General features: G+C 47.4%; 2 pseudogenes; both read right to left on the bottom strand.

The window, feature by feature from the left end:
* Positions 1–3038: 3038 nt before the first annotated feature.
* LOC134479434 (M-phase phosphoprotein 6-like) lies at positions 3039–4040 on the bottom strand (annotated as a pseudogene).
* Positions 4041–4385: 345 nt separating this feature from the next.
* Positions 4386–5389, bottom strand: LOC134479136 (dnaJ homolog subfamily C member 17-like; annotated as a pseudogene).
* Positions 5390–14458: the final 9069 nt, after the last annotated feature.

The raw sequence follows: 14458 nt of genomic DNA, 5'->3' as shown, positions 1-14458 counted from the left end.
CTGAGAGGAGATTGGAACATCTGGAGGTCTCTTCTCTGGGGCTGTCCTGGGTGTAGTAAGCACCTGGACTTGATGAGGTGCTGGAACATACATACTTATTATAGGCAGAGAATAAAATTAAGCATGTTGCAGGAGATAAGTAAACTTTTTCTTAGATGGAAATTTGAAAACCAGAGGACTCCCACCCTTTGGAATAGGTTGTATGTGGATGTTGAGGCAGATGAACTTATCTGAGTAGAATCTATTTATTCCATAAGACATAGGTCTGAGTGGGATTCCTGTAGTTTATAAGTTTCCATTCTTTAAGATCGGCAGAGCAAGGTAAAAGAGGGAGCACTCAAGTACCCGCAGTTGGGACAGTGGTGTGGACAGCTGGGGCAATGTGTGCAGGCAGTGTTGTTAGCACGCTGGAGCAAAGTCCCAGACAGAAAGAGAACTGGCTTATGCAAGGGTCTTAGGGTCCCAGATAGTAGGAAACGGGCCTGATAGACAGGGTTCCTCCGAAAAGGGGCCAGACCTGCTTTTCACAGGGCAGGAACCAGGAGCTACAGCAACAAGCATGGGAGAAGAGGGGGAGGCCTGGGAATGGGGGCAGACAGAGAGAATGGTTTCTGGTTAGTGTAAATTAGACCAAAACATCCCAGGAAATGGGGACAGGCATTGAAGACCTATAGACCCATGGGTGAGAATAGGGATTAGCTGCCCCAACTTGTGCTCGGGCTAGATTTAGAGCCGGTGCTCCTGGGCCAGAGAGCAGTCTATCCAGGCTTGGGCTGGCATTAAACCATCTCAAAAAGAGAAAGTCTCACCAAAGGGAAAAGTTCCTAGAAGGAGGCTCTGTGAAAGGCTCTATCTCCAGAGGTAGCTCCAGTAGCTCCAAGCTCAAGAACGCTCCCCTGAAACCCTGTGTACCCCATGGAAAGTCAAGCTCTGAGGTAAAGCGCACAGAGGCTGAATAGGTACTGCTCACCTGCATGTGCTTGAGGAGGGGGCTCTCCTTGGTTGGCAGCTATAAGCAGGGCATCCTATGGAACGGGAGGCCTGCTGGAGTGGTGTAAGTCCTGAGATCCCCAGCAGCCAGCAGTCGTTGGTGGTTTGATGGTGTCGATGTTGTGGCAGTAGCTGTAATCAAATCCCTGTGATGCTCACAAAAGTGGGAGCAGATGTAATGGCAGGGCCCAACAGCAGGACGCTTGGTAGCAATCTCGAGTCATGTTCACAGAAGTGGCATTCCTCTCCGTTCTTCCTTGCCACGCCAGGGAGAGCACACAGCCAGTTGTGAGCAACTGCAGCTTTACCCACAGACCTGGGTGAACTGTGGACAATGCAGTGATAAGGCTGGAGTGCACAGGTTTCCTCCACCTCCACCAAGGTTCTGCCAGGAGAAGCTGGTGGTTGCTGTGGGCAGTAGAGGAATGTGTTGGGAAAGGCCTATCCTGTGCCTCGGGGTCAGCAGAGGAATGGCGGAAGTAAAACGCCATGTGGGCAGTGGGAAATCAAAATCCTCACCTGGGGCATCCGAGTCACGGCGCCAATGTTAAGGTTCCTGGTTCCATCCATGCTTTCAGAACCAGTGTTAGGGTTTTGAAGAGTAGTCAGTGCTCTTAACCCCTGAGCCATCTCTCCAGCCCTGTATCTCTTGTCCACAGTATCAAAGGTCTCAGAGGCAAGCCAGTGGCAAGAACCCACAAAGCCGTTGCGGAGAGAGAAAGAGGCCGGGTTAGGGTTGGCAGTGGCCAATCCCAGAACTCAGCATTGTGGTGGAAGAAGAAAGGCAGGAAGGGCTGGTGGCATTGGCTGTAGTCTGGGCATGAGGTGGTGGTGATTGTAAAACTACAGGCAGCCCTGTAAGCTAGAGGCCCCTCGGGACATTGGAGACATTTTCCTTTTGGTCAGTCAGGAGGTACCAAGCAGGCAAGAAAAGTAGGTATTTCTGATCTTATACATGGCTGCAGAGAAAGTGTAGATTTGATCTGGCCATTGATTCCTCTTACATTATCCCCAAAAGTCAATGATATAAGTGGACCACTGGTGTGGATGGTCCCTTACCTTCAGGGACAGTGGGAATAATATTGGGAAGAAGTGGATTCACTTCTCATGGACTCATGGTGTATCCAGGTATAGTAGATGGGGATCCCAGGAAGAAATAATACCTGCTAAAGGGGAGAAGCAGATAGAATTGCTCAGCTGTTTCCCTACATCCGGGGCAAGGCTGCTCCTGTGGGCTCTATTGTGGGCTAGAGCATAACTTAAGAGGAGGTTTCAAAACCTTTATGCCTACAGGTGGCATCCACCGTGACTTAGACATAACGGGTAACTCTGCTTCTAATGTGGTAGAGGAAACTGTAGATTCTGAGGGGTGAGCAATGTTCCTGAAGGAAATGATAAAATGGCAGCTACAGTTGCTGGGTGCTATCATACTGTGTAACTGGAGGGGATTTTTGATTTTGCTTTGTATGTTCATATACTATTCTGGAAGTTTGGAGTGAAAGCTGAAAACTCAAAGTTCACTCAATTCTCTTCTGCTAGAAAAGATGACAGACTTGACACTATGCACGTAGAGTTTGTGACTAGAATTTGAAATGCTTGGAAAGAAAGAGCCAGGAGGAAAACAAGGTTCAGGCTTGGTGAATGAGACTGGTAATGTACCCCATGATGAAAAGGGGAAAGAAATAGACTGGAAGGGAAACTGCTGCCCTGCCCTGCTCCCCGTGCTTTCACTACCAGGTGCCCAAATGCCTCAGGGAGACAAGGGGCTGGGAAGAGCGGGAGGTAGCACAGGCACAAAAGGGTGATGTGTGAGTGCACTCCCACAAGATTGTCTCAGGCCTGCAGAAACGCATGCATCCTTCCCAGCGTCTCTGCACCATGTGCCTGCTACTGACGCTATTCCTGACAGTGAGCTGACCTGGCGACTGATAGAAATGCTAGATTTTGAAGAATTTAAAAAATCCACTATTTAATATCATTACCATAATTGTTAGGAATGAGTAACAACTCCAGAGATATCAACTTTTTAATATAAAGCACGTTTATTATAGAACATTAGAAAAAGATCCAGGTGACTGTTTAAAATACACAAACCCCACACTTCTACTCATGAAGAAGGCCTATGAGCATGCGAATACTCTGGGCTGAGAGCCATGTCTGTTCCTGGTCAATCACTTCTGAAAAGTTCTCAAATATTGAAATTCAAAGTGAATGATTTGCCTTGACATGATTCAAAAAGTAAAATATAAATGTAAGGGCAGTAAAACCAAGGCAAGAATTAGTTTACAATACTCATTCCTGGAGAGTAACTGAGAGCATGTGTAGGTTTGTGCCCTGTCTGTGTGTATATTCACACAGAATCAGGCCAAAAGTCTAGGGAGCAGCGTATACCCACATATGTGAAGCCCCCGATTGCCGCCAAAAGGATGTAGAACGTCCATCATCCTTCTGTCTCAAGAACAGCACATTTCCAACCCTAGGCATCCCTTAGAAGGGACCAGTACCGAGGACAGGAGGGTGAGTTCAGACCATGCTGTTCTCACAGCATCCACTGGATTACAGGCGTCCATATTAGTCTTCGGGCTTTAAGAACATCTTCTTAATTTTAATGGCTTTTATATTTCCATTTTCATCTTCTTCATCATTGGCTTCCTATTCTTGGCAAACATTTACCCAATCGTTCCCTCCAAACTCTCATGTCTTCTTGCCATTTCTTCTTTCGACATTCCAATGTCTAGTATTTCCTCCTCTTCTGACCCTGCCACTCTGTTCCTGGAATTCATCAGAAGCATTACTTTCTCAACTTCAGGATTAAAGCCTCTGAATGGCATCCTTCCGTAGAGAATATCTTCACACAGGGAGAAGCTCTGCTCTTCTATGATGAAGCTCTCCTTCTCCTTCAACTCTGGCAAATCCAGGTACCAGTGCTCATCCCTGATCATCTTCCGTTCCTCCTCTTCCAGCTGTTTGGTTTTTCGAGTCCAGGCCCCTCTGCATGAACTTCATGCGCAGCAGGTTTTGGATAACTTAGTCTTCCGCTCCGATGCCATATTGGAAACATTTTCAGAGGCTTCCCACTGCACCGCACTTGCACAGGGTCAAGAGCAGAGCGAGATGTTGTGTTCGGTGCTAACTTTTTATACTGATGTAAACAAGATGGGGATGGCAGGTTGTAAGTCAGATAAAATAAGCATGGTGGTCAAACGTCCACATCAATTCAGAAGTCAGAATTGTATGCTATCCTTATGATATTGGAATATCCTGAAGCTCTTAACGTAATTATTGATTCATTGAATGCCTATAGAGACTGCTGAATTTGTCCCTGATAACTCTGAATTAACATTGTTTATTCAAATGCAACAGGCCATCAAGATTAGAAATTATCCATTACATATTATACATGTTTGGTTTTTTTTGTTTGTTTGTTTTTTTTTAAAAGTTTATTGGTGATGACTCAGAAAAGGGTGTGGGTTGGGAAGGCTGAAGTGCGGGCTACGTGGTACCCCCTCATCTTCCTGCTGCATCTGGGCCATCAGCTGCTGTCGCTCAGTGGCCTGGCGCATGCGCACCATGACCAGACTCTCATAGTCCCTTTCTGAGGACACTGAGCCCTTCCACAGTCCTGGGGGACTGGGATCACCATGCCCTGGGGCTGTCCCTCCAACCAGGAAACCTTCAGAGGGTTGTCAGCCAGGCCCACTTCATTTCTGTCGGTCAACTCCGCAGCTCTGACAGTTGCAATCTCCACTATGACATTGCCTGGCTTCCTTCCGGAAACTACCAAGTTGAGAACCTCCCCATACTTATGTAAAAGCCTCATGAGGACATCTCTGGAGTAGCCCCCTTGGGACTCATCCTCCTTCTTGCATGTCCACTTAAGCTTTACTTTGGGGGTTCCTTTGCCTTCTCTATTTTCTGTTCTTCCTCTCAGCCTCTGTTCTCGGTCCTGGCGGGTCTGCTTCTGGATCAGCCATTGCTGCTCTTCCAACTGACGGGAACCCTCTTCTTGTAATCGAGCAATCTCCTGCTCTAGTGTGGTGATGCTCCTGCTCTCCTCCTCTTCCTCAGTACTCTGGACTTGGGCCTGCTGCTCCCTGGCCTCCAGGTCAAGCTTCAGTTTCTTCCTGTTCTCCTCAAGTCTCTGGGTCGTCTCTGCGGCCCGCTTCCTGACTGTCCTCTCCTTGTCATATGCAGCCCTGGCTGCATCATCAGTCAGTACCTCCAAGACCTGGGACAGCTGGTGGAAGAGTTCAGCTGCTCTGGGGTTATCTGGATTTTTGTCTGGGTGGCAGGGGAGTGCTTTTTGTCTATAGGCCTTCTTCTCTTTGTCTCTTGCCTTCTCTTCGACTCCCAGCAGCAGGTAGAGAAACATCTGTAAGACCTCTTTGGTCACTGCCATGATTCTGAAAGAATAAAGATTTTAAAGTATCCCCCACTGACCCTGCTATGAGGACAAGTTTACCTCACAGCAAAAAACATGTTTTGGGGATGTAGCCCGGCTACACAAAATTATCTGGCCTCAATAAGGCCTGACTCAACATTCCTGACAAAAAAGAGAATTAGGGTCAACTTGCCTCAGAAGCAGGGTGGCCTAGAGTTGAACTGAGCCCAACTTACAAACCAATGAAATTGCTTTCTGTGACTGTTGCCAACTACCTATGTAATTTTCCCTGTAAATACCTTCCTCTACTTGGGCTAGAGGTCGACTCCTCTGTCTCCTGTGTGAGATACGTGTCATCTCCAGAGCTCTGGTTCCTCAAATACACCTCTTGTTTATTACATCAAGACTCGTTTCTCATGAGTTCTTGGGGGGTTGCGTCATCTTGAGATTTGAGTGGGGGTCTTCCCCACCCTGGTAGTCTTTCATTTAGGAGCTCGTCCGGGATCTCGCAACCACCCACAACTCCAAAGACCTTCTTGGAGGTAAGGGGGTCCCCAATTGTGTCTGAATGTGCAGCTGCTGTCTGTGTCTGTCTCTGTTCTGGTTCTGGTTAGTACCTGAAAAGGGCTCTGGTTTTGCAGCCACTTTCCGGAGCTGTAAAGCTCAGAAGCTGTGGTCGACAGACATGTCGGGAGGATGACAAGCTGCACCCTGACGGATGCTTCAGGGCAACAGGAGAGCCAGGGACGCCTGGTGGTCTCCTATTGGGTAGAAGAGGATAGTGTGTTCCTCTTGGAAGAGAAACTTCAAAGACCTCTTCGTCTGAAACTGCTTTTGGCTGATGCCTGTGGACTAGGCACAGCAGTTGTTGTCTGGATATTGTGGTTTCTTTGTGTTGTCTGTTGTTTGTCTGTTTAGTGTTTTTTTTTTGTGATGATAGGACAGACAGTAATGACTCCCGTAAGCCTGATGTTAGATCATTGGACAAGTTAGGGACAGAGCACATAATATGTCAGTTGAAGTTAAGAAGGGAAAGTGGCAGACTTTGTGCACCTCTGAGTGGCCAACTTTCAGTGTGGGCTGGCCCCCTGAGGGCTCTTTTGACATGACTATGATTCTTTATGTTAAAGCTATTGTTTTTCAGGAAAAACTGGGAGCACACCCGGACCAGCAATCTTACATTTAGGTCTGGCAAAACCTGGTTCAAAATCCTCAGTACCCTCTGCTCCTCCTAAGATCTATCCTGAGGTGGGGGAGCCTCCTGAATGGCCAGCTCCGTCCCCCGTATTTATGCCCCATTTCCTCCCCAGCAGCCTTCTGACTTCTTCTCCACAGGAAGAAGAATCAGGGAGTGGGTGTCCGGCTACAGGTACCCGAAGCTGCAGGGCTCAGAGCCCCACAGAGCATGACTCCACAGTAGCCATACCTTTGGGCACTTATGGTTTCCAACCTCTTGAATCCTCTGCCCCTCTAGAGGTCCGGCGTAGGGCACGGGAAGTTGGTGAGCACTCACCCCTGACTCCTCTACTGGCCCAATTCTTGTTTTTCCCTTGCGGGCTTCCAGACCTCCCCCTGGTCCAGGCAATGGGATGCAGCCCCTTCCGTATTGGACTTTCTCCTCCTCTGATCTTTATAACTGGAAACTTAATCACAGAACTGTTTACTTTGTTCGTCAAAGAGTTTCACTTGGTCCTCTTGGTGCTTAACTTAGAAGTTAAAAATAATTTGCTTGAGAAAAATGGTTTTCTGCCAGGGAGTTTTATCTTTCTCTCTTGAGCCTCCTTCCCAAGGGGAGATGCCCCTCCCTTTGCTCCCCTTGTCCAGTCTAGCTGCTGTTAACAGTTGTGTATGAAGGACTCCAGGTTAGGGAGTGACCCTGTCTGAAGCAGGAATTATCAGAACCAGAAAGTTTTACCTTAGGTCCTGAAGAAAAATTCTCCCTGTTGCTTAAACATTCACAGCTTCTAAGGAAGGGACAGCTCAGAGTAGGGAAGTGTGGGGCTGAGGGTGGCAGGTGCATGGGCAAGCAAGCTGCAGGCTGTGCATGGGCAGGGGCCTGAGTCAGCGGGGGGTGGGGGGAAAGAGTTTCAAGGTTAAGGGTCAGTTGGCCAGGGCTGATGCTTTGACAACAAAAAGAGTGCATTAAGAGAACTTTCTTTGAGAGAGCCTGCCTGCCTTCCCTTATCCACTGGCCCTATTCTAAGAGAATGGTCTGTCTACATGGACAGTGTCTTTGTTCCTAACCCCTCATCAGCAAGTTCCTGCCCCTGTGGTCAAAATGCCCCAGGCTGGGAGGCAGGGAAGCCCCTAAAATAGTTTCAGAAAGAATCTACAACTAACTGTGAAGAACTTTGTTTTGCCCGTCAAAATTTAGAATTCAGGCTTTGGCTGTGGCCAAGGTCAGGATTAATCTTTTCTTTTCCATGGGCCTTTAACCCAGTGCGACAGTTTGGTAAAGGGCTGCTACTGAGGTCCTGAAAGTCCCAGGTGAACCGGTTACAATTCTTATGTCAGCCACTTGGCATCTAACACCCAGGTCCTAACCATCTCTCCATCCTTTTGTTATTACTAGAAGCCTAGTGTCATTTGGAGGCTGGTTCTCTTGAGAGGTAAAGCCACGAAGCTGACACTGAAGAGAGACTCCTTGAGGAAAACTCTAAGTCCAGAGAGATAGTCGGTAACATATCAGTTGCCTCTCTGCTCGCCTTTCTGCTTCACAGACACGAAGCTTGTGCTTATTTTTACAACGGCCTGTTTGTCCCCAAAAGGCCTCCTGGTTTAGCTGTGTGACTAAATGCTATTTGTCCTCTTCAGTGGACCTCTATTCTCTAGATTCTCCTCTTGTTTTCTCACCATCCCACATGAGATGCTTATTAGTAACTGTTATAGATCTTCTTTACCACCGAGGAAAGACAGAATTCTACTAGAGGCCAGAAAATAAATGTTCCAGACATGGATGGAAGACCCTCACTCCTGACTGACTTCAATACCCCTGAAGGTAGGGAGTGCTCCAGGTCTACCGCCAGGCTCCAAGGGTGGGTCCCCGAGGGGCTGGAAAGCGCCCCACCAATCTGGCTAAGGTGAGAAAAAGATATAAAGAAAAAGTTACAGAAATTTGAAGAGTTAAGCTAAGTTGCTGAGAGTTAGTGTAAGTGCAGAGAAAGGAAAGTTAAAGTGTGGTTCAGGGTATGTGCACATAAGTGGACAGCAGAGAGACTGAGGAAGAGAAAGAGGAAGAAAGGTAAAACGAGCAGGAAGCTAGGGAAGAAAAGAGACAAAAAGAAGAGGAAGTTAGAGAGCTAAAGAGAGATAAAAGACAAGAGAGGAACATATACTGGCCACAGTAGTTAGGGAACCTAGGAAGACAGTTCTGGCAACAGAAGAGAATTCCTGGCTAAAGGTCAGTGTGCCAATGCAAAGAAAAAGGACACTGGGTCAGGGACTGCCCCAGAAAAAACCAGAGGGGCCTTTCCAGCAGCCCGGAAGGCAAGCCTCTTGGTCCTAGAGTGCTGACTATGCACAAAGACAGAAGGGAAGCCCGCCCAGTTGTTTTGTGAATGAATACGGGGGCCCAACATTCTGTGCTCCTATGCCCAAATGGGCTTGTGTCAGAGGGGTAGAGCATACCTGGCTGTTCCTGCATAGCTATGCTCTTTGAGCTTAGAGAGAATACCAACATTCCCCAGTTTGGTTTAATTAAAAAAAAAATTTGTGGTGATGGTGAAGCAGGAATTGTGCTGTCGTAAACTCTTACTACTTCCTGCTTGCTCTGTGGTGACATGTCTCTAGGGAACCTAGAAAAATGGTATGCTGAAGATTGTACAGTCCTAGAGTTGGCTGTCTCCCTGTTGTCCATGGTCTGTGGAACCGTCTGAGGATAGGTCAGAAGGAACAGGTCCAATATGAGTGTCTGTGTCTGTGAGAGGAGATTGTAACATCTAGACGTCCAATCTCTGGAGCTGTCCTGGGTGTAGTAAGTATCTGGACTTGAAAAGATGCTATAGCACACATATATGTTTATTATAGGCAGAGAATAAGATTAAGTGCGCTTGGGAGAAAAGAAAACTTTTTCTTAGATGTACGCTTGAAACCCAGAGGACTCCCACCCTTAGGAATAGGTAGTAAGTGGGATCTTTAGGCAGATGAACTTCTCTGAGTGGAGTCTTTGGTTCATAAGAGGTAGGTCTGAGTATTTCCTATAGCTTATAAAATTTTACATTCTTTAAGATCTGCAGAGCAAGGGATAAGCAAGTGTGTGCATTCACAGGGAGCTGGGAAACTGGTGTGCACAGCTGAGGCACTGTGCTTGGCTGGCAGTGTGAGCACGCTGGATCAAAGTCCTGGACAGAGAGAGGGAGAGCTTGCTTGTACAAGGTTGTTCGGGGCCACACATGCGTGGGAAAGCATTCTTCACAGACAAGGTTCCTGAAGAATGGGGTTGGACCTGCTTTTCACAAACCAGGAACTACAGCAATAAAGAAGGGAGAAGAGGGAGGCCTGGGAATGGGGCAGAAAGAGATACTGTTTTCTCGTTAGTGTAAATTAGTCCAAAACATCCCAGGAAGTGGGGACAGGCAGCGAAGACCTAGAAACCCATGTGTGAGAATAGGGATTAATTGTCCCGACCAGTGCAGTGCTGGGGGTAGACTTAGAGCCAGTGCTCCTGGGCCAGTGAGCATTCTATAGAGGCCTGGCCTGGCATTAATCCGTCTCAAAAAGAGAAAGTCTCACCCAAGGGAAAATGTCCAGAAAGAGGCTCAGTGAAAGGCTCTGTCCCCAGAGGCAGCATGGGTAGCTCCAAGCTCACGAACGCTCCCCTGAAACCATGTGTACCCCATGGAAAGTCAAGCTCTGAGGTAAAGCATACAGAGGTGGAGTAGGTACCTCTCACCAGCATGTGCTTGAAGAGGGCGCTCTGCTTGGTGGGCAGCTATACGCCGGGCATCATGGCGATGCGGAGGCCTGCTGGAGATGTGTAAGTCCTGAGTCCCCCCGCAGTCAGCAGGTGTTAGTGGTCTGATGGCTAACATGGTGTGGCAGCTGGTTTGATTTAATCCGTGTGATGCCCACAGAAGAGGCAGCAGAAGTAAAGGTAGTACTCAACATTAGGACGCTCAGCAGCAGTCTTGGGGCATGCGGGCCGAAGAGGCTTGCACTGCAATTCTTTGGCAACGGGGCATTGTCTCAGGAGTCCATGGTTTCATCCATCTTCACCAAGGCTCCGTGCCCCAGGCCAGAGGTGGCCCAGAGTGGAATGGGGGCCCCTGCAGAAGCAGAGGCATGCGGTGAGGAAGAACTATACTCTGTCTCATGGAAGGCAGCAGTGTGGCAGGGGTGCCAGACCATATGGGCTCAGGGAGATGAAAATCCTCACGTGGTGCATCCGAGTCATGGCACCAATGTGAGGGTTCCTGGTTCAATCCCGTGATTCGGTTTAATGTTAGCATTTTGAATCTTGGCCCGTTCCTGGACAGAACACACCCACCCACCATGATTCCACGTGCAAAATGTTAATGAGAGAAGAGTAGAAGAGCAGAACGGCGGCCAGCCACGGGCACTCGCATGGTGTCCTGGGGAAGGGGGCAAGAGCAGTGAAGAATAAAGAGTAAGAGAAGTAAGAGAGGGTAAGACAGGGCAAGCGGCCCACATTTTTACTGTCGGGCACAACTGGCGATCGCCAGGCAACTGTGGCACACAGCATACCTGGTTTTACCAGGTAGCTGTGGGGGTAGAGCTTAGACCGAATAGCAATAATCATGGAAGGGCTCTGGGAAAGCTAAGGTCTGCAGCCTTGGGCGGGTCGTCAAAGATATTTGGCAGGAAATGGTGGAACAAGCCTCAAGTTTAGAGCAGGAGGAGACACAGAGGTAATGAACTGGTCAATCCCACCTGGAAAGCCTGACTTATCTTTGCATAGCAATTGTGCCTAGTAGGCAAATTATTTAGTTTTTTTTTTTTAAGATTAGTTTCACGTGCATGCACTGTCCCTGTCACCAGACACACCAGAAATGGGCCTCACATCCCATTACAGCTGGTTGTGAGCAGCCATGTGGTTGCTGGAAATTAAAAGTCAGAAACTCTGGAAGAGCAGTCAGTGCTCTTAACCTCTGTGCAATACCTCCAGCCCTGTGTCTTTTGTCCCCAGAGTCAAAGGGCTCAGAGGCAAGCTGGTGGCAAGAACCCCCAGAGCAGTGATGTGTAGAGAAAGAGGCCAGGTTAGGGTTGGCAGAGGACAATCCCATAACTAAGAATGGTGGAAGAAGAGGAAAGGCAGGAGGGGCTGGTAGCATTGGCCTTAGGCCTGGGCTTAGGAGGTAATGATTGTTAAACTACAGGCAACATCAAGGGACCTGTCAGCCCAAATCCCCAGAGGAAACAATTAACGTTTTCTTTTTGGTCAGTCTGGACGAATGAAGCATTATGTGTTTCTGATCTTAGATGTGGCTGCAGAAGGAAGTGTAGCTTAGGATCTGGCCACAGATCCCTCTTTCATTATCCCCAAAGAGGGATGTTGTTAAGTTAAGGACTGGTGGGTGCGGTTCCTTCCCTTCAGGGCCAGTGGGAGTAATCTTGGGAAGAAGTGAATTCACTTCACAAGGACTCATGGTCTATCCAGGTGTAGTAGATGGGGATCACAAGGAAGAAATAAAACCTGCTAAAGTGGAAGAAGGAGACAGAATGGCTGAGTTATTTCCCTACAATAGGTGCAAGGCTGCTCCTGTGGCATGAACGGGGCTTTTGGAAGCACTGGGGAAGGTGTGCTCTGGCACACAGGTCTATGATCAGAGACCCAGGTTGTCCAAATGCAGGTGTGCACATAGGAAGAGTGGAAGATACAGGAGCTGATGTTAGTTTACTTTCCCAAAAGTCTTGGAATCCAGATTGTCCACTTTAGATACAATTTGTAGAAACTGCTTAATTGCCATGAATGGGATGGTGCCTATGTGGACCCAAAAGGGAAAACAGAGAAATTGAGAACTTATACGGCTACCCATATACTTATGGGGAAGGCATCTTTTACAAAAATGGGTACTCAAATTGATATTCCCGCAATTCCAGGGACAACGAATGAGAAAATGATATGGTAGTTGCTCCTTGGGAAGGTAATGATACAGGTGACAGAGTACAAGGTCAAAAAAGAGAAACTGAGGAACTAGACCAACCAATGTAAGGGTGTGTTGACAGGAGAAGTGAACATGGTAATAGTATTAAGGGGATGTGGTTATGCTTAAGTTTCTACAGGGACTGAAAAATATGGCTACCAATAGAACCTTATAAATTTTATATCTGACTAGGGAAAACCTCATGTGAGCTGAGACAGTGTCTCCACAAAGCAAACATCCCAGGTGACTCACAGACTGTGTCAGTTACTGATTCTCCTAACTGTGCATGCAAATCAACTTCAAAAGGGCTATCACAGAAACTAGAAAGACAGATTGGGCAACAAAGGCTTTAGCTACCTTTTCTCAAACTAACCATTTTTTTCTCCCTGGGGCCCATTTAGGAATTCTTCACCCCAATTCAGCAGGAAGCAGTTTTCTGGAGATCGTTGCCCTAGTCCCTTAGGCTGGGGTGGATAGGTTTGGTCATCTAATGTGTTCTAATTGCTGTCTAGGATGGAAGGTCATTATTATGATGAAAGATTGCTAAAAATTTAGCCTTTTTTGGAATTATTGTATTCTATGAATTTAAGGTATTTTGTTATGTTTTTAGAATTTTCAGATTTTTTTTATCATTACAAATTGATAGCAATTTAAGTTATTGTTTGAATTGTATTGATAGAAAATTTAAATTGTCTTGAAGGTTTGTATATTGATAGAAAGGTAAGGTTTTGTTAATTATTTGAGTATACTCTACATGTGGCATTTATTGAAAATGTGGTGGTTCTTACAATAAATTCCAGTGTGTATAGATTCCTAATGATAGGGAAAAGGATAATTCTTAAAGAAAAGGGGGAATATGAAGTGGAAACTTCTAGTTCTTTAAAAAGTTAATTTTGCCAAATGATTTGCTCAGGCACAAACCAGGACCTAAACAACAAAGAAGGGTGAAGAGGGAGGCCTAGGTATGAGACCAGACAGAGATACTGTTTTCTGTTTAGTGTAAATTACATCCCAGGACATGGGGACAGGCAGTAAAGATCTAGAGACCCATGGGTGAGAATAGGGATTAATTACCCTGACTTGTGCTGGGTCTAAAGTTAGAGCCAGTGCTCCTGAGCCTGAGAACAGTCTATCCAGGCCCGGCCTGGCATTAAACTGTCTCAAAAGGAGAAAGAAGGTCTCACCCAAGGGAAAAGTCCTAGAAGGGGAGGCTCCATGAAAGGATCTATCCCCAGAAGCAGCACAGCTAGCTCTCCAAGCTCAAGAATGCTCTCCTGAAACCATGTGTTCACCACGGAAAGTCAAGCCCTAAGGTAAAGAAAGTGCACAGAGTTTGAGTAAGTACCACTCACCAGCACATGCTGAAGAGGGCACTCTCGTGGGTGGACAGCTATTAGCAGGGTGTCATGGCGATGGGGAAGCCTGAGGAGTGGTGTAAGTCCTGAGGGCCCACAGCAGCCAACAGATGGTGGTGGTCTGATGTAGATGGTGAGGCAGCAGCTCTGATCGAATCCCTCTGATACTTGCAGAAGCCACAGAAGTTTTAATGACAGTGTCCATCAGCAGGATGCTTGTTGACAATCTCCAGTTATGTGCATAGGAATGGCATAAACCTCCATTTTTCCTGCCACAGCCAGTGTGAGTGAGTAGTCCATGGAAAGCAAGTGTGACTGGGCCCTGGGCCCAGAGTGGACTTCGGGCAGTGGGGCGATGTGGCAGGAGTACATGGTTCCATCCATCTCGACTGATGCTCCGAGTTCCTGGCCTTAGGCATCCCAGGGCAGGCTGTGGACTGCCTTGGGGAGCAGAGGCATGGAGTGGGAAAGGCCTGTCCTCTACCCCTGAGTTGGTCCCAGATTAAAGGTGTGTACCACCACACCTGGCTCTGGGGCTTGCTTTGTCCCAGGTGACCTTGAACTCAGATCTCTTTGCCTTAAGCTCCTGGGATTCATAGTCACTTTGCCTCAAGATCTTCATACCAAAA

This window comes from Rattus norvegicus, chromosome 6 (assembly GCF_021556685.1).
Source record: "Rattus norvegicus strain SHRSP/BbbUtx chromosome 6, alternate assembly SHRSP_T2T, whole genome shotgun sequence".
In the NCBI taxonomy this organism is placed as follows: Eukaryota; Metazoa; Chordata; class Mammalia; order Rodentia; family Muridae; genus Rattus; species Rattus norvegicus.
Note: the sequence above shows the minus strand (reverse complement) of the source record. Positions and strands in the feature narration are given on the sequence as shown.